This window comes from Podarcis bocagei (genome assembly GCF_964188305.1).
Source record: "Podarcis bocagei genome assembly, chromosome: 15".
NCBI classification, from domain to species: Eukaryota; Metazoa; Chordata; class Lepidosauria; order Squamata; family Lacertidae; genus Podarcis; species Podarcis bocagei.
The window spans coordinates 24,249,165-24,266,214 of record NC_138141.1 but is presented as its reverse complement, the minus strand read 5'-3'; the positions used below and the strand labels follow the sequence as shown (position 1 = coordinate 24,266,214).

The following is a 17,050-nucleotide window of genomic DNA, read 5'->3' as shown; positions in this document are numbered from 1 at the left end:
CGCCAGAAGGTCCTCGGTGCTGGACCTCAGTGTCCGGACTGAACAATGGGAGTGGAGAAGCTCCTTCAGGAATACTGGGCCGAGGCTGTTTAGTGCTTTAAAGGTCAGCACCAACACTTTTAATTGTGAATTCCTCTAAAGGACCCTCTTTCCCCACATTGATTTTTCAGCCTGTTCATTTAAAATTGTTTAGATCCTGCTTGGCCAATCGCTCAAAGCTGTTAACCTCAAGTAGGGATGGGGTAGAAATTCATTTCAGTTCACACTTAAAGGGGAAGTTACCTAGTCTGTACTTTCTGAAACAAAATGGGAACCAAAACAGAGCCATCCTTTAAAAGTTGTCCTTTTCTGAATTTTGCAATGTAGTCATGCAATCAAGCAGTGTGTGCAAAATGCATGTACTTGGCAAAGTGTGCATGAGAAAAATGCACATAGTAGTGAAAATAACATACAAAATACATTATAGGATGGGGAAATGCTTTGCAAGAATGTGCATTGTGGGCAAAATTTAATGCAAGCATGAAAGTTGGGAGAAAGTCGCGTTCAATGACATTTTATATTTTAAAAAAAATGAAAACTGATGTGGAAATATGGAGAACTGAACTTCAGATCAGAAAAATGAGGAACTGAGAAACCAAAATTGACACCCATCCATGCCTAACTTCAAATAAAGTATTAAAAGATGATGATGATGTTGTTGATGATGATGATGAAAGATTGCGTTTGATGGTGGCTTTTTGCTAGCAGAAACAGCCTATTCTCACATGAGTTAAGACATCCAGCTTTTACCAATCTCTCCTGCTTATTGTAGCCCCCTGGAAGCTTCAATGAGCGGTGATGGAGACTGCTGAAGACTAAATGCTTTGCCTTGCACCAGTGTATCACCCAATAGTGCAAAGCCCCCAATGGATGCAGCAGATTGGAGAGCCTGCGACCCTCCATGTTTCATTGGACTTCAGCTCTCCATCTGTCATGGCTGCTTTTGTTGAGATCCCTGCATTGCAGGGGGTTGGGATAGTGGAAAGCAGTGTTAGCACAAGGTTTTTGAAGGCCCTTGAGCAAGTCACCCTCTATAGCAGTGTTTCTGAAACTTGGGTCTCCAGCTGTTTTTGGACTACAACTCCCATCATCCCAAGGTAGCAAGACCAGTGGTCAGGGATGATGGGAGTTGTAGTCCAAAAACAATTAGATACCCAAGTTTGGGAAACACTGCTCTCCAAAAAAACCATTGTCATCAGCTTCTCCTCTATGTGAGAGGATTCAGTGTGGCCCTTTTGAATGCTCCTTTGTTCTCCATTGGATGGCCCTGCCATTAGGCAGAGTGAGGTGGCTGCTTCTGACAGCAAATTGTGCATCGTTAAATATAGTGTTGATATATTTCAATTACAGGCAGGAGGGGAGGAAGTGCTTCTGATGCCAAAATATTGGCCTTGGGTATTTATGCACCTCAACTTAAGGGAGGGGGTGTCATTTGCTGCTCTGCCCCAGAAATCAAAATGTATTGGGCCTGTAATGGCATCACCAGAGTTTGCAATTGCTTCTTTCCCTCTGCGACCGAACAGCGTTATAGGATGGTGGCGCTCCATCTTGTCGTAGGCTAAGGCGATGCTTATCTTGAGTGCAGAAGCCCAGACAGCGAGAGTGTTGATGCAAATGGCTAGCCTCTCGCAGCCTTTGCCAACTATTGATTAGGTATCTGATTTGCTTCCCCTTGACAATAGGCCACAAGACTAAGCCAATAAAGCGAGGGGAATGAAAACCTGTCACGATCATTCGATGCAACCGGGAGGCCAATGGGAAGGAGGAACTGACGGTTGGATGAGGGGAAGGTGGGAGGGAGGCAGAAATCTGTCTTAGCAACAGAAGAAAACAACCTTCTCTCCTCCCTGCCCTCGTCACCTCCCAGTGTCCCAGCTCAGCTACATGGGGAAGATTCCTGCTTATGTTTCTTAATAATATTTTGAACTGGCCTGCTTCTCAGATGGAATGTGGCTTAAAATAAACAAGGACTGGCTTACCTGGGCAACTCCCCATCAGCTTTATAAAGGTTATGTGTGTGAGAGATAATTTTCCCTCCTTCTCCAGTCATCTGATCTTCGGGCAGAAATAGATGGCTATTGTCTTGTTTGGTTCTTAATCTCTCCCTGTAGGTAACCCTGACTGCAAATTAAGATCAGCTTCATTTATTTCTGCCTTTAATAAGTTCCCAGTACAGATGAAAGCATCATTTGAAACCCACTCTAGTTTTATCGGACAGGATGGTATTTATTTACCACTAGGACGATGCTCATGAAAGGGTAGGAATGTGTATGGCAATGTGGTCCCTGGCAGACACATTCTTTCCCAGAAGGCCTTGGGCACATGCCCCTCTGTCTTCTGACTTATTGGAGAAACTGGGGGCCTTTGGCCTTCCAGGTGTTGATGAACAATGACTCCCGTCTGCTTACTGACAACCTTGCCAAACCCACTTCAATGGCTACTTGCCATGATAGCTGTGTTCTACCTCCACCATCAGAGTCAATATTCCTCTGAGTACTAGGTACTCAGGGAATTATAAGTGGTTTAACAGTCAATCCCTCCCTGCAGTGAACTCTGGGAACTGTAGCTCTTGGAGTGGAATAAGGCTCTCCTTAGCACTCTCAGCACCCTTAAACTACAGTTAGCAGGATTCTTTTGGGGGGGGGGAGCCATGTTTAAAGTGGTATGATGGCACTTTAAATGTATGGTGCAGATGGGGCCCTAATGTGATATTTCCCTCCTCTGAAAGAAAGACGTAGAACTGAGCGTAAGCCAGTTGCTTTCAGTATGTTTTAGCACATGGAAGTGGTTAGGGACATGCTGCAAGAGACTGAAATATGCTACTTCTTGGTTCAGTCCAACTTTCAAAGCCCAAGTTGGAGCTTTTGTAAGATCAATTAACAGTGTTGAGATCTACTGGATATAGCCAATCTGTGTCCAACTTTACCCCATAAAAATGATTTGGGAATTTGGTGCTAAGGGAATTTATGATGGATGCGCTCTCTCTCTCTCTCTCTCTCTCTCTCTCTCTCTCTCTCTCTGTGTGTGTGTGTGTGTGTGTGTAAAAGCTATATGAAGCCATCCGTTTGTTTCCAAATGATTTTTTCTGGGAACGACCTTGGGCCCCCATCAAAGTTCAAGTCACTCTCAGCTAGGCATGGGCCAGAAATAGGTGCCTTGAAGGGACTGCCCTTCTCCACCATCACCTAAAGACTCATCCAGCAAACTCAGCAAAGCCTATGCTCTCTGAGCTCTGAAATCTAGATGAGTTTTCAACCTTCTTACCACAACACTACACACAGGGGAGCCAGCATGGCATTCTCCAAGCAATGTTGTGCTGCAGCACTCACCATTCTTGACCTTTGTGCATGCTGGTTGGAGCTATACTTTTGTATCCCACTTTTCCTCCGAAGGAGCTTAGGGTGACAGGCAACAAAACAGCCAAAGAGTACATTAAAACAGTTCAAAAACATCTGAAAACATTCAAGTCCTTGCATTTTCTCTTTCAATGGAGATTTGTTCTGCCTGTGCTCCAAGACAGTGAAGTTTGTGTCTACGGGAAGCAAAAGACTCGTGTTGAAATCCACTCTCGGAAGCTATTAGCATGTTGTCAAGGGCCATAGACAGCTCTGAGAGGTTGACTCTCTCCTCCTTGTTGACATCCACACTCTTAAGGAATCTCCATGCAATTTTCAATCCTTTCCTGGGCTGAGCGGGAGACAACTTGCTCAGGACTTGCAAAGACCAACAACATCGAGAGGAGCACCACATTAGCTAGAGCTTTTGTGCTGGCAGCTGGTGACATGGTGGGCTGTGTTGCTCACCTGACTTCCATCCAGCTGAGCCACAAAGCAGGATGGAGAGAGAAAGGAGGTGTGGACAGGGTGGGGGTGGGGAATGTGTTTTAAATGTCTGATGTGTACACAACCCCAGTGTGTATCAAATCACAGCTTTCTGTGTGATGCAGATACACCTTTTAGGATTTTCTTTGCTTACTATTCCAAGGGAAAGATGTTTTCTAGTTTGCATTTTCAGGGGTTTTTAGTAAACAAGGAAGCCTTGGGATATGTAAAGGCTCAGCTTTTTAGTTAGTATGGGTGTACATGCTGCTAACCCTGTGTGTCAATCAGGCAGCGACTCCCAAGCGTTCTTACCTGTTTTCCTTTACCACCCCCACTTTCTTCCTTCCTCCCCAGGGGTGATTGGGGTTGTTTATTGGTGAAGAGAGGACAGATGACAAATAGGCTTAGCCACAGCAATGGAATGCAAGTGAGTCCCCGCTATTTTTAATTAAGAAGTGATGACAGCTGACTTAATTCCCTGAGTCTGCAGTTAAGAGTTTCCTGACCTAGACGTTATTGGACATGGTCCTCAGACTGATATATATTGTTCCCAGTGGTCCTGCTGTTGTGCCCTTTGTCTAGACGTATGCAGGGTGGACAAAATCTATGCTTCTTATCAGCATACACATAATGAGGCAGTGAAATGAGAATGCTTATGAGTTTGGGACAAAGCAGCAGGTGAGATGGAATTTCCAGGGGCAAACCATAATGCCAACATTTTCTACCCTTTTGCAGTATTGATCTGGCTTTTGTAGTTACTTGGATTTATTGCCTACATATTTTTAAATGTATAGTATATCCTGCCTTAGTATCTCAGATCAGGGAAGATTAGACCTCCAAATAATAACCATCAACGTCAGTGAAAAATCAGCACACATGACTATTTTTCATCTTGGTAGGATTTTGATCAGGGTCCAAATGTTATAAGAATGCTGCATGACTAGCCTCAAAGGGGATGTGGTTGTCTGGAACACTGAACAGAAACAATTCACACTGCAAAATTTTATTGCAGGTCTCACGTGTACAAAATAATCACCTAAGAAGGGATTATTATGCTTGGTATAGAACCCAACTCCTAGGAGCCAGGATCCCTTCAGTCCCCCACCCCAATAAAATATTCAAGGGGCCCAGGTACCCACCCCCACCCCACCCCCGTTAATGGGTGTTGCCATTCAAATGGTGTGTGTGTGTGCCGTGTCATGTAATCAATTATGTGGGGGCAGGGCTTACCTGCCCTCCAATATTTTTTTTCAGGTTGGCACCCCTGATTCTTGGTAGTGACCTAGCCGCTCCCAATCTCAGTTGAATCCAAGTCTGTATTTGCAGGTATTGCTACTTTCATAAACTATGTATATTTTTTGTGCATGCTTCAATTGTACCGCAACATCCAGAGAAGTGCTCTGCTTCATTTCACTTGAGAACTACAAATCAGGTAAAGGTAAAGGGACCCCTGACCATTAGGTCGAGTCGCAGACGACTCTGGGGCTGCGGCGCTCATCTTGCTTTATTGGCCGAGGGAGCCGGCGTACAGCTTCCGGGTCATGTGGCTAGCATGACTAAGCCACTTCTGGCGAACCAGAGCAGCACACGGAAATGCCGTTTACCTTCCCGCCAGAGCAGTACCTATTTATCTACTTGCACTTTGACATGCTTTTGAAGTGCTAGGTTGTCAGGAGCAGGGAGTGAGCAACGGGAGCTCACCCCGTCGCAGGGATTCGAACCGCCGACCTTCTGATCAGCAAGTCCTAGGCTCTGTGGTTTAACCCACAGCGCCACCTGCGTCCCTGCCCACGAATCAGGCAGGCCTACATTAAAATGAAAACTGAACAGGTTTCTCTCCCCTGTCCTTGCTTGTGTCCCCTGTGAGGTTGGCCACATGGTAAAGAGTAATGGCTGTATCCAACATTCTCCTTTTGCTAGTGGCATGGGCTCTTGAGCTGCCAGATAGGCCAGTTTTAATGCTGTGCAATTGGGGAATGAAGTGCAACTGTTGCAGTGGGGGAGACTTTCTGCACAACAAATTGCACCCTCCGTTGTGCAACAAAGTTACTAGCAACCTGCTTGTGCATTCTCTTGTGCAACAATGTTCCACTGCAGCAAAACATATCTCCAGCGAAGCAACGGTATTGCTACATGGTTTTAACTTGGTGGTACGTTGGATACAACCCTAAGAACAAAAGAAAAGCCTGCTGGATCAGGCCAATGGCCCATCTAGTCCAGCATCCTCTTCTCGAAGTGGCCACCCAGATGCCTCGACTGGAAGCCCTTGAGAGCACAAGAGTCCTACGGTTTTGAGCAACTGGTATTCAGAAGCAGTACAGTGGTACCTTGGGTTAAGAACTTAATTAGTTCTGGAGGTCTGTTCTTAACCTGAAACTGTTCTTAACCTGAGGTACCACTTTAGCTTATGGGGCCTCCAGCTGCCGCCGTGCTGCCATCACGCGATTTCTGTTCTCATCCTGAAGCAAAGTTCTGAACCCGAGGTACTATTTCTGGGTTAGCGGAGTCTGTAACCTGAAGCGTCTGTAACCTGAAGCATCTGTAACCCAAGGCACCACTGTACTGCTTTTACCATGTAGGCAGAGCATAGCCACCATGCCTAGTACCCATTGATGGCCTTCTCCTCCGTGAATTTGTCTAACCCTCTTTCAAACTCATCCAAGCCGGCGACCACCACTGGCTCCTGTGGGAGCGAGTTTCATAGTTTAACTATTCACTGCATAAAGAACCGCTTTCTTTTATCTGTCTTGAGTCTTCTTCCATTGTTCAGCTTTGTCGCATGTCCACGAGTTTTCATATACATTGGTTTCTCCTGGCAGTAAATGCTTCCGAGAGAGACTAGGTTTCTGGTTGGGCAGCACTGAATCCCTCCTTGTACTGTGTTCCATAGCTTAGTGATGCGCTGTGGGAAGAGTAGGTGCACAGGAACAAAGAAAGAGACTCCGCAAGGCGCTTCATATGCAAAGTGAGCAGTCATGCACTCTGCTTGGAGCAGGGAGGGGGCTTCTAAACCGACTGCAGCTGCTCTCCCATCCCGAATTGGCATTAAAACCCACCTTTGAAATGAAAGGAAGCAGGAGAGAGGAGGGAGGTGATGGGTTCTTTCCCCCTTCGGCCATGCACAACCAGTTATTTTTATTTTTATTCTTTTAAAAAAGCATCTCCTCATTTTGCCACCACTCCAGAGTCAAAACAGGCTGCAGGCTCCTCACCTCACTGTCATTGGAGAGCCTTCCAGATTGGAGGAAACTTTGTTTTCCAGCCTAATTAAGCTCTGATGACTTCAGCTATCTTTCCCACCCCTGATTAAGGCCACAATACTAATTAAACTCTTGGATAATTAAAAATGCAAATTGTCAGGATCCACAGCAAGCCTCTGTTTTCATGCTTCGGGACAAGAGAGGGAAGAGTTGGTAGACCCGCAAGTGGGGCGTAGCCGTAAATTGTGCTCAGTCCCTCTCTGATGTGTATCAGGGACACTGGCTGCTGGGAGTAGGGTTTTTTTCTCATACCCTGCAGTTAGAACATTACATTTGATTAAACCAAGTATGTGCGTAGGTATGTTCAGTTGGGTGTGAGCTGTATTGCTTCAGGAATCAACACGAACATCCGTCTAGACAGGACTACAAATCACATATGTTGCATAAGGGGGGGGGGATTTAAAGGGGAAAATGTAGAGTGCAGCTGAGAGGTAGAACACATGCTTTGCATCAAGAATTCCCCAAGTTCAAGCAATGGGGAAGACTCTGGTCCCAAAGCCTTGGAAGGTTTACTAAATCTGCTCTGCCCCATTAAAAATATGCTCCTCCGGAGAAAGGGGACAATGGCTTCTGCCCATTCCGCACAAACACACAGGGGGCAGTGAGAGAGATTTGGTTCAGATTTGCTGCTGCCTAATTCACACTTTCTGTAGCACTCTGTGAGCTGAAACACAGTCATCTTTCGAAACTGGCACTTCTCTGAATTTTGTAGCACAATTCTTCAACCCTATTCTCAGACTCCGTTCCCCACCTGCTCGGCCGCACACCTGCAGTCCTGCTCATTATGGCATCTGGAGGGATGCGTGGATGGCAGGACCAGGGGAGGGTCCAGTACATTGGAAGAGTGTGTGTTTTGTAAGCAGAAAGCTGCAGGTTTGTTCCCTGGAGTCTCCTGGTAGGAAGATGAGGCACAAGGCTTGCCAGGTGGGTCAGAGTGGCTGTCCTAGCTCCCCAGAAGGTGGGTTACAAGGAGGGTGAGACGATGGGGAGGTCAGCATGGTACAAACACAGTAGCAGGCACGTCAGATGGTCTCTACTGGTGCTGGCCTCCCCACTGCCTCTTCCCTCTCCCTCCTGGTAAGCAACAGTGACCCACTTTCCAGAAAGTTGGGTAGCAGCTTCACCCCAACTGGTGAACCACTCCTGAGTGAATTCTCCCACCATTGTTAATAGTTCCTCTTCTGCCCCTCTATCACCACCAAGAACCAATGAGGAAGCAGGCAGTGGTCCCTGCTGCTCCGCCTTCTCACACCATTGGCTGGGCCAGATCAAGAGGCAAACTTACAAATAGGTTACTGTAATGACGAGCAGGAGCAGGTCCACAGAGGGAGGCGTTCGCAACCCACAGCACCATGTCTGTGCATGCACAAAGCACAATTTAGCTAAACTAGACCTCTAGTCCAGGATTGCCCACTCTGACTGGTAGCAGCTCTGCAGGACCACAGGCAGAGGGCCGTACCCATCACCTGCTACCTGATGGTTTTAACTGAAGATCCCATGGATTGAACCTGGGACCTTCTGCAAAAAATGCATGCACACTGACACTGATCTTTTACTAAAGCTTGCTTCGATTCCATGCCATAAGGTTCCACAGAAATTCACCACAATTAACTTACTAACTTCCTAACTCCTGACTTTCACTTGGGTCTCCACTCTCAAACATCTCCCCATCAGTCACCTGGGGAAGTAAAGATTGCCAGTCCTTCTTCAAGCTCCATGTACCCTCACAGTTCAGCAACCACAAGTGAACTGTGTAGAGTCAGTCTCTTTCTTATACAGTGGATGCTCAGGTGTGGCAAATGCCCAACCTTACCAATCCATGGTGCCACCCCTCTTTCTGATAGGCTATCCAATAACCCCATTGGGTGAAAAAGCTGTAAAAATTAAAAGGATTTAAAAGAAACCGCACAAAGAATAGGGTTGTTTTAGCACTTTCCCAGTTGGGACCAGCTACTTGGAAACAGCCATATAATCATGGCAGCTCATCGTGGAGTTTTGCCAGATTTGACTCACTGTGTGTCTCTTGTCTGATAGCCCTGATTGGCTGACAGTTATGGCAAACTGTGCTCCATTGTCCTGTCTATGTGTTTAAAATGTAACAAAAGAATAAACAGGGAGTCATTGTCTCAACCCGTGGTGGATTTCCCCTCCCCTCCCTTCTCTTTCTCCTTCTCGCACACAAAGAGCTGCAGGTGCTTTCCTGGAGACACAAAAGTTAACAAGGATAGAGGTGTTGGCCAACAGCCAGAAGGATAAAATTGCCCAGAAGAGAAAGATGAGGAACTACAAGAGTCGTCCCATGCTGAGTTTTTGTACCTTTGTGGCTCTCGAAGCAAACACATAGGTCAGTAATCAAAGGTTTAGAAAGTCATTTGGCTCCTGCGGCTTGGCCTCCGAATCAGAATGCAGAGACCATCTGCTGGGCTGAAGTTTGTCTTTTGAGGGCTATCGACCATGTCCCAATCTCAGTTACGCCACTGTAAGCCCAAAACTCTGCCCTGGAGAAAGTCAAAACGAGTCACTTTTGGCGATACATCAATGCAATTGACGATAATCTGATTCCCCTCCCAGCCCCCACCCACCCTTAGTAATTCATTCTCTCTCTCTCTCTCTCTCTCTCTCTCTCTCTCTCTCTCTCTCTCTGCCAGGGTAATATTTGTGCCCTGGCCCCCTTTTTAACTGTGTTGTCATGGCGATGGGCTTCTCTTCTCTGGAAAGGGTGAGGAATCTCTGAATTATTGTCCCCAAACGTTTATCTACCCACCTCAATCAAAGTATGAGTTCAATGAAAGTGCAAAACACAAAGGAATAGCAGCCTTGGCTGTTGTTCCAACGTCTCCTGGTCTCCCCTCTTTCGGAGGCCAAAGGCTTCACTGCCAAGCTCATCCCCAGATGCCCCAATAAAGCCCATGCTTTGTCTAATGGTGGCAATGTTGATGGCAATCGGTGGGAAGAAGGGATTGCCAAGTGGGCACTGGAATGGTGTGCCTATCTTTTAGTGCTTTGCAAATGGGGCCTTTTGTGGGGGGCAGTCTGTGTCATTGAACAATAAATGGAGTGTATGCACATAAGGGAAGTTTTAGGGGTTTTTTTGATGGGGGAGGGAGGAATTCTGGCTACAGAAACATCAATAGTGCAGCAGCAAAGTCAGAAGTTCAGCCTGTCTTCATGCTCACAGACCTGGCACCTCACAGTCATGCCCCTTCTAGGTTTATGCAGCCTTCTAAGATTATACAACTTATAATAATTCAATTTATGAATGCTATCCTACTCTGCACAATACCCTTTTTGAGATGCGGCTGCAACGCTGGTTGGGAATGAATCAGAGTAGCCAAAATATTCAGGACTGGGAACACCTTGGAGTTAGAAATAGCTTATTCCAGCGCTGCTTAAGGGATTCCATCTTTGCAAATGCCTCTATGATAGAGCATGAATCACGTCTTTTAGACCAGGGATGGGAAACCAGTGTCCTGGAAGCCAGATGTGGCCCCCCAGACCTCTCTATCTGGCCATCATGGCTCTTTCCAGCCCACGCCCCAGGTCACACACCCTCTCCCCAAGATGCACCCCTCATTTGCCCTGCTCTGCACCTCCCCCCCCCCAAGTGCTATTGCCTGACTGGGGTGAGTTCTGGAACCAAGATGACGCTCTCGATCGTGGATGTCTGCGAAACCTTTGGCATTTTGGTGACTGTATAAAAGAATCACTTCCATGGCTCCAGCCACTTTTTGCCTCTGGTACTTTCTGTTCCTTGCCTCTCACCAAACCCAGTTTCTCATGTGGCCCCTGCTGCCACTCGCGTGTGCCCCCAGAAGTGACAGAAAGCAAAGCCTTGATAGGAAAAGAAACTCCCGCTGTCTTAGTGCCAAAGGTGTCCATTGGATTTTTTCACTCCTCTGAACATTGCAAGACAGCAGTTTAAATGTATCAAACTGCACATTTAAATGAGTATTTTGAAGAAGAAGAAATATACACACATATTTTGAGAGAGAGAAAGCATATATTTAAATACTTATTTTGGGATGTTTTCTTTAAAAAAAAATAAAAATCACAGAATAATGTGGGCAGAATTATGGGTAAAAACATGGAGAAGTGACACAGTCTCTCAAGAGTCAGATCCGCTAGTTACTAGCTTGCATTGCATTGAGGTGCTGCTATTGTCAAAGTCCTCCTGTAGATGCAAAGAAGAGAGAACCTATCAATAATGACTGATGATTTCTGATTACATTTCTTTACCACAGATCTCCCCTTGGCAGATGGACTGATCCCATTTCTACCCTTTCACATCCAGGTACTGGGTTTGGGGTGGGGTAGTTTGAAGCATTTATAACACTAGTACTATGACATTGGATTTGCAGAGTAGCTTAACATTCCATTTCCCTTCACAAGGAATTCTGTGGATTGCACTTCTGGGAGGGGAATATGTGCTCATAACAACTCTCAGAACCCTTAACAAACTCCAGCTCCCAGAATTCTTTGGGAAAATCCATGACTGTTGAAAGTGGTGTCATAGAGTGGCCTCAGTATAAGGAACACATAAGACTGCATATGAAAATGCACATAGATTTCTTACAGAAAAAATGCACCATGCCGGCATAAACAACCAAAGTTACATATAATTCCTTATGTTAACAATACTCCAGTGTTCATTTTTATAAGCTGCTGGATATTGGCATTGCTTGTATCACTTTTCAAGAACCCTCACCATGTTCTGCATTGTATCAGTATGAGAAAGCCAAAATAAATAATGTAGCACTGAGAAACATATGTATAACTTTAACGAAATGGCAAAATGCTCAGTGTGTTTTAATGGAAGCCTTCCTCAGGAGCACATTAATTTAGTTTACTGATATTTCCAGTAAGGCTACACCACCAGGAGTGGTGAAGACTGCAGTTCATCACAGGCCACTCCATGGCTGAACTGGGATTTGAACTCAGGTCTAGTGACTGTCTGAAACACCTCCTCTCACCCCCAGTGTCCCAGCCCCATAGAGGGTATACATGGATTTTCAGGTGAAAACCATCATTTCCTCAACACTGACACTACATGATGAGATATAAGCATCGTTTGAAACTTGGGTATCTGGTCATTTTATCATGCAATTTGTCAATTCAGCTTTTGGAGGAAGGGCTCTTGGGACGGATAAATCTGCCAATTTCAGTTCCTTTCATTGTCTCGTTTTTCCAACCTTAGATTCTGTTTTCCTCATGTGAGTTTTTCCTTTTTAAGTCCTCATAAAAATTCACCAGCTTTTTAGTGTGAATTTATCCCAATATACACATTTTGGCAAAGCTATTACAAGATTTTGGCATGCTTCATTCAATAATATATGCATTTTTATGCACACTTTACCCTAGTATATGCCTTTGTGCACACCACACTGGGCTTAGAGAACAGCATTACAAAATCTGGAGAAAGGTGAATGTCAAAAGATGGTCATGTTTCGGTTCACATATTGTTCTGGAAAATACAGATTCTCTGAGTTCACCTTTGAATGTGAACTGAATTGAGTGTCATCTCCATCTGTAGGAGGGGCGTTGGCCAATCCACAAGATGTATTCCTCCTTAAAAACAAGAAAAGTCCTCTCTCTGTTCTATGTGTGTATGTGTGTGAGAGAGGCCTCCCGCTTCTTTCCAGCAAGGGAATGTAAGCAGATCTTGGCCCAAAAGCACTTTGCTCAGCAGTTTTTGGCTTGTTTTAATTGGCCAGCCCTGCAAGCATTCTGGACATTGTACCTGTGCCAACAAAAATTCTCCACTTAGGTTCAGCAAGTCCTGATTCTGAGAACAGGAGAGGGACATGGACTTAAAATAAGGAATGAGAAAAGCCAGGCTCATGTGTTGTTAAAGCAATTCCTAGGAAAGGTGGTGGTGTGAGGAGAACATATAGAGCGTATAGAAAATATCAACTCCACCCATTTGCTGATTGTCCTCAGGAGCCTATTTGACTTTTCCTGGCGTAAAGATTAATGCAGCTGTTCTTGAGCTTCCTTTATTGGGGGGGGGGGGCGTGTAAGATGCATGTTTCATATCAAAACAGTAGCAGGTTGATTCCTCTGAGAAAAGCCAAAGGAAGCCAACTGACCATGCATTTTGGTTTGCCAAAGCCTTGACCATCTGAGTCTCTTGATGGTCTGGGGAACCCAAGAAGGCTTATTTAGCTCCCAGTGGGAAGCCAAACAGGTCGCGCTGGTGAAATGTATTCAGCTTCCTAGGTCCCAAGTTGGACAGACCTGCAATTCAGATTGTCGGACTCATTTACTGAAGATCTGTCTGATGGCAAGGGGCCCGTCTTCCCACCCTAGCCAGAAATGTTATCTAGTGTTCTCAGTTCACAACCCTGAAATCCACGCTCTACCTTCTAAAAATCCCCCAAATGCCTCAGCAGCAGAGATGTGTAAATCTGTCAGTTTTGGTTTCTCTCCGTTTTTCATTTTTCCAATCATAAATTTGGTTCTCCGCATTTGTATGATTTTTTAAAAAAGTATTTTATTGCATTTATATCCCACCCTTTTCTCCAAGGAGATCAAGGTGGCATATGTGGTTTTCACCCTCTTCATCTAACCCCCACAACAATCCTGTGGTGTAAATTAGGCTAAGTGGCAGTGACTGGCCCAAAGGAGACCCAGTTTGCTTCATGGCTGAGTAGGGATTTGAACCCTGGTCTCACAGGTCCTGGTTTGGAATCCAACCACTACACCATGCTGGTGTCTTCCTGAAAATTTACCAGCATTTTCATGCAAATATTCCCCCAGTAAAGCCCTGTTTCTGTTCAGTTTTGCCTAACACATACACTTTTGCAAAGGGCTGAGCCACCTCCTTTGTCAAAACCAAGGTTTAGAAGGCTTTGCAGTGGCTAAAAAGCTCTCCTTTTGTGTTGATTGCATGGCTCTAGGATGCTGGAGACAGGGAACCCGCTGGGACTCTGCTGCAGAAATTGCAACGGGTCTTCAGCGCCCCTGCAATCCCTGAACCACTACTTCTCTTGCCTTTGCTGAAGAGGTGCTGCCAGGGTAGAGAGCACTGGGAAAGCTGGCCATACAAGCTAGCCATCTAAAGAAGCCTGGGGACTGTAGGTTATCCCGAACAAAGCGACAATTCCCAGCACCCTTAACAAACTACAGCTCCCAGGATCCTTTGAGGGAAGCCATGCTCTTTAAAGGTATGGTAGCAGTGTGACTATAGTCTGCCCTGGAATAAGGCAGTTTCCTGTGTTACTAGTTACTGATCGGATAACGCTGCAGTCAACTTCTCTTCCACTACGCTGGGCAACTTTCGTGTCGCTTTTTAAACGTGCGGCATCTGTTCAGAGGTTCTCCTAATCCTGTGGTTTCCCCACCAGCCTGAAGATCAGCATCATTCCTATTTTCCAGTTAGAGTTGGAACCGAGGTGGAGATTGCAGCTTACCAAAGGCTATTCTATCACTGAGCTCAAATGTGGATGCAGGAATCACAGCTCCGAACAAGTGCCATGCCCACTGTTGAGAAATGATGGATGTGTTCAAAGCATTCTGAGTTCATGTGTGGTGGGCATGCACTCTCTCTCCCTATCTCTTACATTCTATACATTTTCCTTGGACATACATGCATTGCCATAATTATACCCATCTATTTAGAATGTTGATGCAAGTTTTAATCTGTTTTTAGTTTATTTGTTATTTTAACTTTTTGAAAGTTTAAAGTTATTGTTGTTAATTCTGCTTATTGATAATTTTATTGTTTTATCTTTTTTGCAAACTGCTTTGAGGGTTGGGTTTTTTGGTATTATTCTTATTATTCAATATTCAAAAGAGTTTTAAACAACTTACAATCACAGAAATAAGGTGGATTATAAAAATATACACCTCAAGTCTCAGAAGTTGCAGGCAAGAGTTGCACCTTCAGGATTCTCCAGAAGCTGTACAGTGGTACCTTGGGTTAAGAACTTAATTCTTTCTGGAGGTCTGTTCTTAACCTGAAAATGTTCTTAACCTGAAGCACCACTTTAGCTAATGGGGCCTCCCACTGCCGCCACGCTGCCGCCACGCAATTTCTGTTCTTATCCTGAAGCAAAGTTCTTAACCTTGAGGTACTATTTCTGGGTTAGTGGAGTCTGTAACCTGAAGCGTCTGTAACCCGAGGTACCACTATAATAATGAAGGTTCCAGACACAACTCTGTTAGGAGTGTCACGGTTTAGGAGCCACCACAATTCCTCCTCCTGGGCCACCACCACCCTGAGCTTCTGAGGGTGGTGGAACGACTGAGAGGGCCTCCTCCCAATCTTAGCACCCAGGAGGGTTTGTAGGGAAGGAGACGATCTTTCAGATATTCGGGGCTTGAGTCATTTAGCGCTTTAAACACTAATATGACCCCATTGAATTGAGCCCAGAAATAAACTGGCAACCAGTGCAACTGTTTAAAAAGGGGATTATATGAGATCTAGATGGAACCTCAGCCAGTAACCTGGCTGCTTCATTTTGGATCAATTGAGTCATCTTCAAAAGGCAGCCCCATGTATGCATGTGTGTATATATTTGTACCTTGCATTTTAGCCAACAAGGCTGCCAAAGTTGCCTATATAAATCAGAAAACATGACCAACAAAAATTAAAAACAGTATGCCAAAACACATAGCCTTGCAATAGTGTGAGACGAAATACTCCCTTTCATGCTGGCTCCACTTTTGCCTTGCTTTAACTCCTATGGCCCCTTATTGTTAATGTATCCTATTACTGAAGTAAATCTCAGTAATGACTTTGGTAAAGAAAACAATAATAAAAAGTTCATTTATAATACATTCCTGATAAGCTTTTCTGTCTTTTGAACCATCCACACAGTAATGAACATAAATGCTGTGCATTTTCTAAATATATCTTCAGGATTTCCCAGGGCATTTAAAATTAGATTTGAGTACGATCTTTTGGAGAAACATAATGATTCCTGAGCCTCATCTGAGGCAATTAAAAGAGGAACTTTGACATTTAAGATATCATTCTCTCCCTTCATTAAACAATTATAAATAATAGCAATAATTAACAAATTTGCGCCATTCATTATCTGCCTAAGTAAACCTTTCAGGTTAATAATTGGAGCCGTTAACTCTCACCTTTTAATCAAAGGATCGCCTGCTTGAAAGAAAATGAAAGAAACATTTTTGCCTAAGGATGGTTGATAATTGCTAAAGTCTGGTCCGACCCAAAGACAAATGGACAGTCAAGAGAACTCAGGGGTTAGGCTGAATGAGCGTTTTCCCATAGCCTGGTGTGTTAGTCTTCTGACAGCCTATCCAGATGCACAGATTCCACATGGAATTGGATTTGTGGCGCAAAATGAATTTTCAAGCTCCAGACTCTGACTCCTATCCATAGAAAGTTCATAGAATAATAGAATTGTAGAGTTGGACAGGACCATGAGACTTACTTAGCTGAACCCTCTGCAGTGCAGAAATCTTTCACCCAATGTTGGACTCGAACCTGCAACCGTGACATTAAGAGCCTCATGCTCTACCAACTGAGCTGCTTAAATCAACCAGAAGTAAGCAAACTGTGATCAACTTGCCCTGCTTACCTCTTCCTCAGCTTTTTTCTAAACTAACAAGTTCCAAATGCTGCAACCGTTTCTCAAGGGGAGTTTCTCCGTCTCCTTTAAGCTGCCCTTTTCTGAATCTTTTCTGTCGAAATTGCGCCACTTTGAGATTTGCAAAAGTGACCCCACTATTTTGCGGGCATGTGGAGACGGGAATTGGATCACCTGCCTCCCTCCACTTCCCCTCCTTTCCTTCTCTTTTTACCCCTGCTTTGTTTGCCTGCTGCTGCGAGACATGAAATTGTGCAACATTTTGCACTGAGCATAAAAGTTCTCAAGGTCAAACAGCCCAGGCAGCTTTCCGATGGCAGCACTACTGTGTTTCAGACCAACCTGGGATTCCCTTGGGAACAAATTTTCTCAG

General features: G+C 44.9%; 1 long non-coding RNA gene across 1 annotated transcript in view; it reads left to right on the top strand.

Annotated features, from left to right (window-relative positions):
• Window positions 1-14,651, top strand: part of LOC308574712 — a 60,145-nt gene extending 45,494 nt beyond the window's left edge. The window contains exons 3-5 of the long non-coding RNA XR_014002563.1: window positions 9,305-9,464; window positions 11,362-11,411; window positions 14,464-14,651. This is a non-coding gene — a long non-coding RNA (uncharacterized lncRNA). The remainder of the gene's footprint in view (window positions 1-9,304; window positions 9,465-11,361; window positions 11,412-14,463) is intronic.
• Window positions 14,652-17,050: the final 2,399 nt, after the last annotated feature.